The sequence below is a fragment of the Coturnix japonica genome, chromosome 2, assembly GCF_054131305.1.
Source record: "Coturnix japonica strain WE chromosome 2, WE-NBRP24, whole genome shotgun sequence".
In the NCBI taxonomy this organism is placed as follows: Eukaryota; Metazoa; Chordata; class Aves; order Galliformes; family Phasianidae; genus Coturnix; species Coturnix japonica.
In genome coordinates, this window is record NC_140664.1 from 126,066,361 (window position 1) to 126,079,947 (window position 13,587).

Sequence of the window (13,587 nt, forward strand, 5' to 3'; positions counted from 1 at the left end):
AATAATCTTAATTCTTTCCTGGCTCTTCTGGGAACAAAAGATTCCAATATATCATCATGCCTCCCTCTCCTCCCCTGGAATTCCAATCAATCTTTTACTCCTTTTTAAATGTAAATTCTAAACAATGGTGTATCTGGATCCTGGATTAAGTCTGCAGGGGGAAAAAAATCTCTGGCAGAAGATGGCAAGGACTGTGCCTAAGGCAAAATCCAGATGAATCGGTTCTCAGCTGGAGTAAAAACAGTCCTTGGCAAGAGGACTGCGGGTTTGGGTTGTAAGAGTTCCATCCAGAACCCATTCTGATATTCGATAGTAAATCAGGACGGTGTCACGTCAATCACAACAAAAGCAGATGTAACATCCAATTGCGCTTTCCCCCACTCAGACAGCTCTCTCAGGCCCGTTTAATAGGGCATTTCTTACAGGATCAAAATCCACTGATGGTTCCAGTGAGAAGCTGCTGCCTTTTTTATCTGTAGGGAGAGGGAACACGTTTGATAGTTCCCATCAGGATGACAGGAGCTGCGTTGAAAGGCAGCAGGAGGAAGCACACTGTGAAGATCTTTGTCCACTCCGGGATCTATATCTTTGGTAGGGTTTATTTCTGTCCTCCTTTCTGTGCCAGCCTCACTCCTTCCCTCCCTCGGTCTGTCAGGAATGACCTGCCTGTGCTTTCTGTTTGATGTGGGTTTTGTGTATCTGCACAAAGTAATTCATAACCACTGGGCAAAAGGCAGTGCCCACACCACATCATTAGCCGGCAATTAACAAACATCTGCCTGCACAGAGCTATAAAGCCCAGCAGTGCTTCAAGCCCCCAGCGTTCAGTTGGAGCTCACCTAGGGCACAGCAAGGGCACACTATTTTGTAGCAGGCTCTGCAGAGCTCATTTGGGGCGTTGATTTGAAGGATTTATGGTTTGCCTCATCTGAGCATGTTTCTGCACTTGGAGATTCCCTTCTTCTGTGCACGGAGCAGAAAGGAACCAGCCGTTCTATTGGGTTCCATGGACTTCAAAGGTGATTCTGTCTTCTGGGCTGTTTAATATCAGAGAACGTGAACGTATTCCCACGTCCCCTCACCTCAGTACTGCTGGGGGCTGCGTCAGGGATGGCCACCGTCACGCTGAGGTGGGGACCTGACCTCTTTCTCGGTGGCCCAAAGAACCACTCGTGGTTTATCTGAAAGGCACCAACGAGGGTCTCGGTGTGATGGGGAGGGCCGTCCCGCGTGACAGGCGGCCCCTCACCCCGCGCCCTGTGCCGGGCCGGGCGCGGCCCCTTTAAGGAGCGGAGCAGCGGCCGCAGGAGGCGCACGGAAGCGGGGCCGGGCGGTTTGAGGGGCGCGGGGCGGGTCGGGCCGAGTGGAGGCGCATCCCGCCCGCTGCCGTCCCGTCCCGCGTGGGGCCGCTGCCGGCGGTTGCTCCTCACGCTCCCCGCCGAGCTCGAGTCTCTCCATTCCCCGCTGGGGGCTGAGGCTACGGGCGCTTCCCCGCCCCGCCCCCCGAGGAGGAGGGGAAGGAGGAGGCGGCGGCCCCTGCCTCGGGGTCCGCACGGCCGCCCCGCTTCCCCCGCTCCGCCCCGTCCCGCCCCGCTCCGGCCGGAGGCGCGGATGCCCGAGGCTGCGGCTGCCCCGAGGTGAGCGGCGGCGGGTGGTGCGGGGCGGTGCGGGGCGGCCGGGGCCGGGGGCGCGCCGCTGAGCTGCGGGAAACTTCCCCGTCTCTTTCTCCACCTCCGGGCGAATCGCGCAGCCCCGTTGTCAGCCCGTTGTCAGCCCGTTGTCAGCCCGCTCCCGCCCCGCACCTGCCGCCCCGACGGCTCCCGGCTCGGGGTCAGCGCCGTTCGCCCCTCGCCGTGCTGCGGGGTTGGACCGGCCCGGAGTTGTGTCCCCGCTTTCAGCTGGAGAAAAGCGGCAGCGGCTCGCACGTGTGGCCCGAAGGAACAGCCTTTATCGCGGCGCTGAGGTTCGTGTTCGCTGGGCAGGGCGCGCTGGTAGCGGTGAGCGCGGTGCCCGGCGCGGCAGCCGGCTGCTTACTGACACCTCGGGATCTGTTTTACTCGTAATGCTCCTTAATGCTGCACGTGACGGTGGATTATGGCTCTCTTAAGAGAGATTTAAGCGCTGTCGCGCAGATCAGCTACACTCAGGTTTATTGCTTGGCAGGGGGCAGCAGCCCGGAGCTGGGGGAGCGAATGGGAAGCGCTGCGATGCTTTTGGGGGTGTTCGAGAGCTGTCAGAGTCCCGAACTGGTGTGTGCTCTGAGAGTGTGAGCTGCCCTGCTTGGATCGCGTGCTAACTGAGAAACCAAGAGAACTGTATCATACTGAAAAGTGTTCTCAGCTTGCGGTTATCTGAATCTTTTCTGTTCAAAATGAAAACAGAAGCCACTTCAGAATGGGAACGTCTCAACAGGTTTGCATGGCTAAGGTCTGTGACAACAGTGCTGTACGTAGCTTTTTGTGTGGGGTGCTGTGCCCTGGGAGCTGGCTCATGGCTGGAGCTGAGATGTGCCGTCCCGCAGCTGCACGGGGCAGCCAGGGGCTCCAGCTGTGTTTGCAGAGGAACCATCCTGCATTGGATCCCTGAGAGACAGAGGTGCTCCTCTGGTGTGCTCGGTGGTTGTGTACTCCAACAGCTGCCAGAAGGGCTCCTGGGAGGGCACGCTGTTCCGTGTCTTGATGAAATGAAGGTGTGCTGGCCTTAAAACACACCTGGCCACAGGTACCGGTGTGGTGAGATGTATGGGGCCAGACTGCTTTACTTCAGTTCTGCTCTGCTTTTCTGTCCGAGGGCTTCACTGGATGCTATAGTGTTAACTAATCGAGATGCTTTTATTTTTTTTTTCTTTGCTGTTTTGATCCAGACTGTATTTCAGCTTCCACTTTAAGCAAGGCAAAAAAAATAAGGCTCAGAGCCACATCATGGGTGTGCATGCCTGTCTGGCTGCACTGTGGTTAGCCTCCCTGATACAGGCAGAAGCAAAGTGCCCGTCCTGTGCAGAAACTTCTGACATTACTATGGGAAAATCATGGGCTCTGGAGCAGGGAGGTACTGGAGCAAATTCCTTTCTCTAGGTGAGTGCTGGCTCCTGCCAGGTGCAGCCTGACTGTTCCCCTGGGGGGATCGTTTCACACCCCCTGCTTCTTCAAAAGTGCACTGTTTCTAACTGCGCTGCTCAGTTCTGTAGCTGTAAGCCGTGCTGACTCATATTCTGAGCCGTGGCAGCCTTGCTCCACGAAAACACAAGCACACTTCTAAGATATTCAATTTGCAATGTCCTCAGCGCAGAGCTATCCCACAGCTCCTGGCAGGATTCCCAGAAGCAGCAGATTTGGGGTGCTGGGAGTTGCAGAGGCCATTGGTGCCCAGTGGGATGGCTGTCTGAACTGGTTGAGCTGTAGTTTGTCCTGGCACCGGGACAGTTCAAACTGAACAGGTATTTAATCTTGCTGAAAGCAAGTCTGCTTTGAACAGTACTCGGTATGTGTATAAGCGATTTAGAGCCTGTTGGGACATGGCTGTCGAGAGATCTACATGGTAGGGAAATCTCTGTTACTGCAAGTAACCTTCGGTGTAGTTGTACCTCCTAATAATTTTTATTAAGTAATATCTGTGTAATTATAATAAAACCCAGAATAAGTTATCAGCCGAATTGTTTTCTTAGTTCTTCCTTAGTAAATAACAACTGTAGTTACTTTGTGAAAGAGTTCAATTTGCATCCATGTGTAAGATGTTAAAGAGAACTGAGAAACTTGTCCTGCTACTGATACACGTGTGTACACAAAGAGACCAGAAGGTCTTTTAATGTATAACTCGACTACAAAGAAGTGGGGGGGTGGTTAAAAAAGTGATTTCCAGCTACAAGTGCACCCTAGTGCAGATCACTTACATCTCATTTGCTCGTATTGACTGTCAGTACATTACATGTAACTGTTAACGATCAGCTGTTTGCTGAACTGTGCTAAGCTTCACGGATGTCTTAGCTCATTCCAATATCCTGCTCTTGCTTCTGTTAATCCTTTTTCATTTTCAGAACAAGACTTCAGAGACGCTAGTGCATTCAGAGCTGGATAGATCTGAGCAGCAAGCCTGAGTCAAAACTGGGAAAAACCTTCTGGTATAGATTGGGCTGAAATGCTCCTACTGAGGTTGTTTACTCTGAGGAGTTACAGAATGGTTTGGGTTGAACTGGACTTTAAAGACCATCTCGATCCAAGCTGCTGCCATGGGCAGGGCTGCCACCTACCAGCACAGGCTGCCCAGGGCCCCATCCAGCTCTGCATTCAACACCTCCAGGGATGGGGCACCTACAGCTTCTCTGGGCAGCAGTGAAGAATTTCCTCACAGCACCTAGCCTAAATCTCCCTTCTTTCCAGTTTAAAGTCTTTACCCCTTGCTTTATCACTATACTCCCTGATAAATAGTCCTCCAGCTTTGCTGTAGTGCCCCTATACATACAGCCACAGTGAGGTTTCCCCAGAGCCTTTGTTCCTCCAGCCTTTCTTGTAGGGGAAGTGCTGCAGCCCTCTGAGCATCCTTGTGATCTAAACCTGCTCCTACAGCTCCGTATCTTTCCTGTGTGGGCGACCCTTGGTGCAGTACTTCAGGTGGGGACTCATGAGGGCAGAGCAGAGGAACAGTCACCTCTCTCTGCCTGCTTGTCATGCTGCTTTTGATGCAGCCCTTAATACAGTTGGCCTTCTGGGCTGCAGTCACACACTGCTGGCTCATGACCAGCATTTCATCCACCAGAAGCCCCAAGTCTTTCTCCTAAGGGCTGCTCCCAACCTGCTTTCCACCCAGCTTATGTTTGTGCTTGGAATTACCCTGAGCTGGCTGCGGGGTTTCACACTTGGCCCTGTTGAACTTCCTGAGGTTTTCTTGTGCCTGTCCAGGACTTGAGGACATAAGGCATGACTCCCAACATGGCATGCCAGCTGCTGTTCCTAGTGCCAGTACAGCTGGAAGAGTAAATCTATGTTCTTATCTTTACAAATAGTAGGATTGTAAGGTAGCATGCCTGTCACTGCTTTACCTCCAGGAAGGGCACCATGCTGCAGTGCAGTCGTATTTTGTTGCAAGAAGTAAGTTCTCTGAGCTTGTGATTCCAGGCTCTGCTTATTTCTTTCTTAATTGCATACACATTCTATTGGGAAAGTCTTAGAAATATGGCTTATTTAATGGAGGAATTTTGCTAGAAAGCCTGTATAAGAAATCTGAGACTGAAGTGTGTGGATGTAACATTTAGTTGGGTAGGTGTGCAAAGTCAAACACTTCCTGTTAACCACTGACAGTCTTACAACCCCTGTTTCTAAATCCTTTCTGTGTTCACTATTAGTAGCGCTTAAAAATGAAGATCAAATATTGTGTTTGCATCTGTTTCAGTTGCTATGACAGCTGTCTTTGTCCAGTTTTAGCCACCGTACGTTGAATAGCTCTTAACTTGGATTTTAACATTAATAGTTATGTATAGAGTAAGTAGCATTGAAAGATTCCTCTCTTCTGTCTCCTTCTCTCACTCAAAACCAGTTTCTTTTGAGTTGTACTGGTTTTAATCAAGATGCTGATGGTTGAAACATTCCTTTACTGTGTTTTGGTGCCCAGCGTAATCGGAAGTGGTACAGTTATGATACAAAGCAGTAACCAGGTTGTTAGCACCGTTTAATCATGGCTTGTCTTGAGTAAGAAAGATGGGACCAGTGATACTGTGCTTCTGAGATGTGAAAACTTGGGAAGATGTGATGCAACCTTTGTGCACAGCCACCTACAAAGCTGTGTGGTACTTAGATGGCAGTTGCAAAACAAGCCAGCGCTCGTTGCAGCTGCAATCAGTCATTGCAAAACCAGCAGACAACAAAGGCCATCTCTCTAGGTGCAAGCAGTGAGATGTCTTGTCTTCAGATACCAACTTACCTTTACACTAATGCACAAAACTGGTGTAAAAAAGCAGCAAAATGGCCCATGATCAGTTAAATGCTGCATTCTAGCTCACTGGATGGCTAAGGTCTGTGTACTTAGTGTCTGTATTGTTTCTGTGTTGCTGTCTTCCTTGTGCTAGCTGGAAAGCACTGTAATGAGAGCCCTTGTTGCATGGCAGCCTGTTGGTCTGAATACTGCATTTTTGGTAGCTGCCGGTGGTAGAGTAGCAGCAGTCTGACCCTAATCCAGAGCTGTTCTACAGGGTAACTTCCAGTGCAGAATATCATAGGGTTTAGCCCAGTTGGAAGGCCAGCTGCTTATTTTGGAAACCAAGCTGCTGCTTTTTAAGATGAAAGCCATATTTTTGCTAATATGAACTCTTTTGTATCTGCTGGCTGTGCTTGGTCTGAAGGCAGGAGCAGCTGTGGTGCGTCCGCCAGGCCTGCATTTGGCTGTTGCTGCCATTGTGTTGTGTGTAAACGCCCGCCATTATTTTGGATCACATAGCAGCCTGTTCAAAAGGGTCTTGCATTCCCCAGCTGTTCTGCAACTTTTCCATCTCCCGGCTTGCCAGCTGCTTAATACAGGCAACTGTAGCTACATTTGCTTCTGTGGTGTTAAGTATTAGCAGAGATAAAATGGACTTCTTGCTAAATGCTGGGAGCCCCTGTGCTGCTTCTAATGGACTTAAGCCATGTGGGACTTAAGCAGGCTGTTCTTATAACACCAGGGTTGCCAGGAAATGCTTTTTTTTTTTTTTTTCCTCTTTTTTTTTGGTCACTTGTTGCATCAATTGCATAAAAACCCCCTTATTTTCCTATAGATTTGGCACAAGAATGAAATGCGATATTATTTACCTATTGCTGTAAATCCACAGGCTGTGGTAGTAACTTGTGTAAGAGAAGCTCCCCTTACAACTTTGTCAACAGCTCTTTTGTTCCTCCACTTCTCTGACCTGCCTCCAGCTGAACAAGGCACCTTCTGATGGTTGTCAGCCAAGGCTCTCATTTCCCAGCTCTGAGTTGTGTTTCACAAGCAGTCGAGGAGGGCCGTACTGCTCCACCAGGGGATGGGTCAGGCATTTTCTTGAAAACATTTAATGCGATTTGCAGTTTAAGGATGAAAACTTGCATTTTCCTGGCTGTGAGAATCACTGCATGGTGAAGCAGACTGGAAGGGAACATGTGTGTTCTTGCTGCAGAGAACAGAACAATCCCTCTGCACTGGGCTCTTAGTCACCCATTTTAACTGATCTGAAACCCCTCTTACTCAGACAGGAAATTTTCAGGTGACTGTATGTATATGTGTGTGTGTGTGTGTGTATTGTTTTTCCTCTGGCCTGTTTTTCTTTCACTGGCCCTACCCCATCATACCTGGTCATAGCTGCCCTGCTTGCCTTAAAATGATTTCAATATTATTTGTGCTTAATAGGATGATGACTTTGGCTTGGTAGTAAAGCATTGCCTGATAAAAACAAAGCAAAAACACAAAAAGAAATGCCTTGATTTAAGGTGGTATATTTCGGGATCTGTTCTTATTTCCAAATTTTAAGATTTTGAGATTTTGAGATTTTAAACCCTTCCTTCCTAGTGCTAGTGAGTGTCTTAGGAGACACTCTTAACTCTTAACACACTGTCTTTGGCTGGATATTTGCTCTCATCCTCTGGAAAATTACTCTTTCAGACTCTGTGTTGAACAATTAGAACAGTGTATCTCTGAAATCAGAGCAGACATACAGGCCATTAGTTTAGAATGATCTTATTAGGTACACAGCTGGGCAGAGTCATGGTTATTAGCTTTAAATATGTAGTTAGTGCAGGGGAAAAAAAAAGTAAAAATGCATGTTCTGGGATTAAAAGTGTTGTGCATGGATGGCAGAGAGGCCATGTCTCAAAAATGGAGACCAGTGAGGGCAGGTAGGAGTGACTGAGGACTGGAGGAGAAATGTATGTCACAGAGAAGGTTAGGGAGCTTCTTACTTTTTTGTTGTTAAAGTACTGTTGTTTAATTTATTACACCTCCCCCACTCTTTGGAGTGATTTGAGGGAATGGACATGGAGGAGTGGAATTTGAGAAGTATAAAAATAAGGGGGTATCTGTCCTCAGCTGAGCAGTGAAAGTAGACAATACCTGATGAATAATTTTAACAGCTCCTATTAAAGGCTTTAAGAAAAACAAATACTTATTTTCATTGAAAGGCGATGGGAAGCTGAATGATGTGACATTAAACGTGTTCGAGGGCATGGAGTATAAAGAAGGATGTGCCCTTCTCACTTGCCTCCAAAACTGTTCCTAATTGAAATTGGTGGAAGTTCTGGAGATGCATAAAAAAAGAGCATCAGAGAAAGCTTCTTGTTGTTTCTTTTAAACGAGAGGTTCTGCCAGTGTTGTGAAGTTGGCTTTTATTTGCTCCATCCCCTAAAGGGGAAAATATTTATTTTAAAGTTTCCTGTAGATTTAAATTGGCTTCCCTGCCAATTTAAAGACATGTCTGTCCATGTCAAGCCTTCCAGCTCCAGGAAAGCTGGCAGCTCTGCGGCTCAGCAGAGGAAGAGACCTTGGGCTGCACAGGAGAGCAGCATTTCCAGCAGCAGGGAAATTCCTGTCCTGAACTGCAACTTGAATTCATCCCTTCAACCTTTGCTTCCTTTTGCTGTTGTTAATGATTTCCTTTGCACAGTCAGTGGTAAGTGCTGCTCTGCCTGCCTCGCTGCCCTGCTTCTTCCATTGCTCTCTGGAACTAAAAACAAAACTATAGAATGGATTAATTTAAAAAGAGCAGCAGAGCAGTGTCAGGCAGAGCTGCTTTCCCAAGCCGCAGGCTGATGTTTGCTGAGAGCTATTTACAGATGCTGTGCTTGGTTCCTCTCCAGGTTGGTCACTGCAGCTCTTGCTGTGGGCTGTCCAGCACGCTGGTGTGCTCAGGTGTGTGTTATCTGATGGGCTGTGTGGTTCCTGAGCCTGCACTGTAACCACGGATCGGCCACACACATGGTACCATGGAGCTGTTAAATATGGTTATGGAAAGATTCAAGAGTTTGGAAGCTGACTTCAGCAAAAGTTGCAGTAGTGAACAGAAATATGTATAAAAAGAAAGTGTATTTGCTGAGGCAATGTCTATCAGTACAGATGTGGCTTTACTGTTTTCCTTTTTTGAGGGTTTCCTGTTGTAGTTACTTGAGTTCTGGATGCTGCACCTTGTTTATGAGCAGCTGTGAGGCTTTATTCTCTTTTGTAGTATGCACTGAGGTGTTACATGCTAAAATGTAGCTGCCTCTCCCACCATACTCCAGAATACTCAAGCTGTCTGTTCCTGGTTGCATTACGCTGTTGGCTTTAGGCTTAAATTATGTTAGGATATTGTGTCATTTGTGGTTTCAAGTGTATACTGTAACAAATGCTACTTCAAAGGAGTTTGTACCAAACCCGATCCTTGCAAGGCATAAAGTAAAGATACATCTGAGCTCCAGAAACATTCTGACCTAGGCTTAGGGCGAATCTCTCCCCAGTGTTCCATACTGGGGAGCCCCAATGCAGGCCGGAGCACGTGGTGTGCTGTGCCTGCCCTCTTCCTTCCTGTCATATTGCACAGGCCAGGAGCTTGCAGATAAAAGACTTGGTTATTTTAAATACACTTGTTTATCTTGTCTCTTGTAATATTTGGTGCATGCCTGACTTTACAACTTGCATGCAAATACCAATTTTGTATTGTTTTTGTGGGTTGGCAACAAAGCTCTTGTGGCTTCCTACTCCAAGCAAAAGCCTGGAGAATGGAAAGTTGTTTTTATGGATTCTTGGTATGGAATGCAAGTTTAATTCTTCCAGCTTGAAATAAAGTTACTTTGAATAAAATTAACTTAAAGTGGCAGCGAACCCAGATAAACAACTTCCTAGGACTTAGGCTAATAAAAGCTAACTGTAGCATAAGTAACGGCTGCTGGGCGTGCATTTCAGGTTCTTAAAACTTGTGGTTTAAAAGGGAAATGCCTGGCTATGACTTCTGTATTAAATATGATGTCTGAAATGCACAGTGCATTGTGCCCTGCTGGGCCAGCACGGACACAGACAACTTGAAGGGGTCTGTGTGGACAGGAGGTGGCAGATTCCAAGTGAGAATTTCCCTTCCTTATTTTGGAAACCTAATCTGACTTCCCATGGGGAGCTGCCACTTAGTTTCATGTGACCCTAGGAGCCTTTTAGAAGAGATCCTTAGAGCAGTGTTGGGTTGGACATGCTCTGTGTGGGCTGCCAGGTGACGCTTGCTGGCAACAAACTGCTGACCCCAAAAGGCAGGGATGTGTGTATGAAGTAAGCCCTGGGTCTGCGTGGTTTGTGTTGAACTTCAGCCTGGCCTAAAGATCTCTTCAAATTCAGTCTGGAGAGGCAACACTTTAACTGCCGCCTTCAGGAATTATGATTACTTGTGAAATTCCTAGAACAACATACATGTGTACATTTGTGGGGTAATATTAGACAACATCCTTCCAATGAAGCAAGTACTGCTTCAGGAAATGGTTCTTATGCAAAGACTGGCATAAGAACTTACCATTGTGCCAGTCTGAAACAAAACAAGTGATGTTACAGAACTCAGTTTTTCAAGGAAGCCCCAAAAAAACTTTTTCCATGAACATGTTGGTATGAATTGGCATCTGTTCTTGCACAGGAAACCACAAATTCTTATTGTGGAAAACTTCTAACTCCTGTAAAATAGTCACTAGATTCATGTTTTAAGGTTGTTCAGAATGTTCGGGTGTTTTTGATGTGGGCTGTAGAGCTGCCATGAGAAACCCTGCTGTTTTGATAAGCAGAAGATTGCTTGCTCAAATGTTTGTAGTCTTGTGTCCATTTGTGTGAGTTACTAGGGCTTGGATGCTTGTCAGATACCTGCAAGGCTGACAGTCTGTGTTCCTCAGTTATTTGTACCCCCTCAAGTCTCTAGAGATGACAGTTGTGGCAAAAGAACGTGATCTCAGTCTTAAATACAGCCTGGTGTCTGATGAGCTGCTTTGTTAGGGCTTCTGTGCACTCAGAAAGTGCCCATGTGGTTCGGTCACTCCTGGGTCAGGGCATTCAGTGTGTGTGCATGTGGGCTTACAGGTGGGCTCACACACTTGTGTGCATGTACCCACTCTTTGGCTGCACTTGGCCAGTGCGTGTGTGCAGTGTCAGTGTGGTGTGCAACCCATCAGTGCGCAATGTGTGTGTGTGCTGCAGGCTGGGAGCTTTGAGTTCTGCTCACTTGAAAAATTACTGGCTTCATCAATTCCCTGGGGCTATACCAAGCTTCCATATTTATGTTTTCCATGGGTCACTTTTGGGTTTTCAGCATTCCTTCTTTCGTCTTGAAGTATATCCTGATCTCGATGTCCTCATGTTCTATTTGCTGTTTGTTTTAATCCTTCTTCTGGATTTCCAAGGATTAATTTTTCAGACTTGATCTAATGTAAAGCTTTCTGTTATCTGAGATGAGAGCTGGATCCTTACTTTGTTTCTTTCACATGCGCTGTCAAGGGTATAACTTGAATTACTCATCCCTTTATTTTCTTTCTTTTAATGAAAGAACAGTGGGTAGGGATGCAGCAGATTGACTAATCCTGTGGTGATAAGTAGTGATTTTTTTCTTTTGTTTTATTTGCTTTGCAGGGTGTGCTGCTTGTTTGAAACTGATTTATTACATCATCTTCGTTAATGTTCATTAATGCCCCCTCCTTGGAAGCATTCAAGGCCAGGCTGGATGGGGCTGTGAGCAACCTGGTCTATGTGGAGGCATCCCTTCCTATAGTAGGGGGTTGGAACCAGATGATCTTAAAGATCCCTTCCAACCCAAACCATTCTATGACTCTATTTATTTTATGCTTTCTACTATTTTTATGTTAGCTGGGCTCTCAAGTACAGGAATATTATTGCTTCTGTTTGCGGCAGGACATCTGTCATGGTGTGTCTAAAGTCTGATTTCCCCAAGCCAGAACAGTTCTTGCTTTTATACTCTACCTATGCTGCTGCAGTGAGGTTATACAACTCTTGGAAAATCTGTGATTTCTGAGAGCAGGAACCCACCAGTAGCTGTACCTGGTGTAGTCTGGGCAATACTTTGGCAGAGCTTTTAGTATTAAAAATTTGCAAAACTAGACTGAATTTCCTTTCCTTTCTGGTCAGGCTTAACTTTCTGTGCTGGGAGGTTGTGCACAGCCTTCACCCTGAGTTTCTGCTCCCATGCCTTGCACAGGGGCTGCTCTGGGCTCCTCCCAGGCTTGGCACTGGCTGCTGAATTCTGGTATTATGGAACATAGCAGGAGAGTGAGGGAGCCTCAGCATTCATTTCTGGAAGAGGCAGACTTTACAGAGCAATCCAAAGAAATGATTTCCCCTCTCTCATTGAAACCCTACTCTGAAAACATTGTTTTGGAGGCATTTTAATGAGCGTTGAAACCCGCAGTACAGTTCTGAGACTGGAATATGTGTGTGTGGCTTTGCAATAACAGTTCTGGGGATGAAGTTTCATGAGCCTAGCGGCTCCCTGCTCTTCCCATCCCTCTTCCTTCCTGCTCTTAGCCATGTGCCTGCACTGATTATTGTGGGGTGGCTCTGTCCTCTCTTTGAACTGCCCTGTTAGCTGCGTTTGATCTAACTACAGCACAAACATGCTTTTTCCCTTTGCACCTTAACAGCTTTCAAACAGAACTCTGAGCAGTGTTTCTTTCTTGCTTAAAATGCTAGAATGGATGTTCTTTTTCTTTGTGCTTGTGGCTCCTTCCCCAAGCTATTTTAAAATGTTGTTTGTTTAAAGAAAGCATTATGTCTTTAGCTGGGAAAGACCAAAAGCTATTGCAGTGTGGTTGGGCTCTGCTGGACTGTGTATGGCGAGCAGAACTTGTCTTCTCCCCAAACTGCAGATCCTTTGCTTGCGCATCAGACTGTAAAGATGCTATGTGATCATCTTAAAGAGAGCAGGAGATGTGCTTTGGAGTTACAGTATTCATGGTGACAGTGTGTCTCTTCTGTGCTTGGAGTAAATTAAGAAGAATGGGGAAGAAGTACTTGGGAGGAAGGAGATGCAGGAGAGCTATGCTCAGGCCAGTACCTACAGGTTAGAGGGTTTGGGAAGCTTTCTGAAACTCAGACTGAGTACTTAAATAAATTTAGTATGGAGTAATATGTGCTGTCAACCTGATGGCTTTGGCTTGTGATCATGAGCAAATAGCTGCTTTTTTACTAGCTTTGCAACTCAGGGTTTGCTTTGGCACAGAGGGAGATGAGGGTCTTGCTGGCGCTGCCTAGCACAAGTGCCTGGCTGGACACGTTCCCAGCAAGTCTGATTCCACCCCCTTTCTGGCACTACCTCATCATGCCATCAGTTCTTATGTGACCACAAACTCCATCTTCTTTCACATCTTAACAAAACTTCTGCTCTCTATAGAATAAATTGAAGTATTTTAGGTGGAATCTGAGATTTAGACTCAAAGGTTATTCCTCCATGGCAAAGTCCATGTTCCAGTTAATTGTTAACAGGATTCTTCTGCCTGAGGCTGTAAGGTTTGGTAACTGGGCACTGCCTGGAGCACGTCAGGTGTTCAGGTGCTGTTCCTCATGTCCTGCAGCACTGACATGTTTGATTTAATAACTATTACATGAAAAACCCTTATCCTCAGATCTGCTGCTCAAACGTAC

At 46.9% G+C, this 13,587-nt stretch overlaps 1 protein-coding gene across 18 annotated transcripts in view; it reads left to right on the forward strand.

Annotated features, from left to right (window-relative positions):
* The first annotated feature begins 1,499 nt into the window (after positions 1-1,499).
* Positions 1,500-13,587, forward strand: part of SVIL (supervillin) — a 128,832-nt gene continuing 116,744 nt past the window's right edge. For 10 of the 18 annotated variants that reach the window (XM_085538805.1, XM_085538827.1, XM_085538829.1 and 7 more), the window contains exon 1: positions 1,500-1,637. The gene's annotated coding sequence lies outside the window, so the exon portion shown is untranslated. Of the gene's footprint in view, positions 1,964-13,587 lie in introns of all 18 variants that reach the window. The other 8 variants (XM_085538828.1, XM_085538830.1, XM_085538833.1 and 5 more) reach the window with 4 other exon arrangements.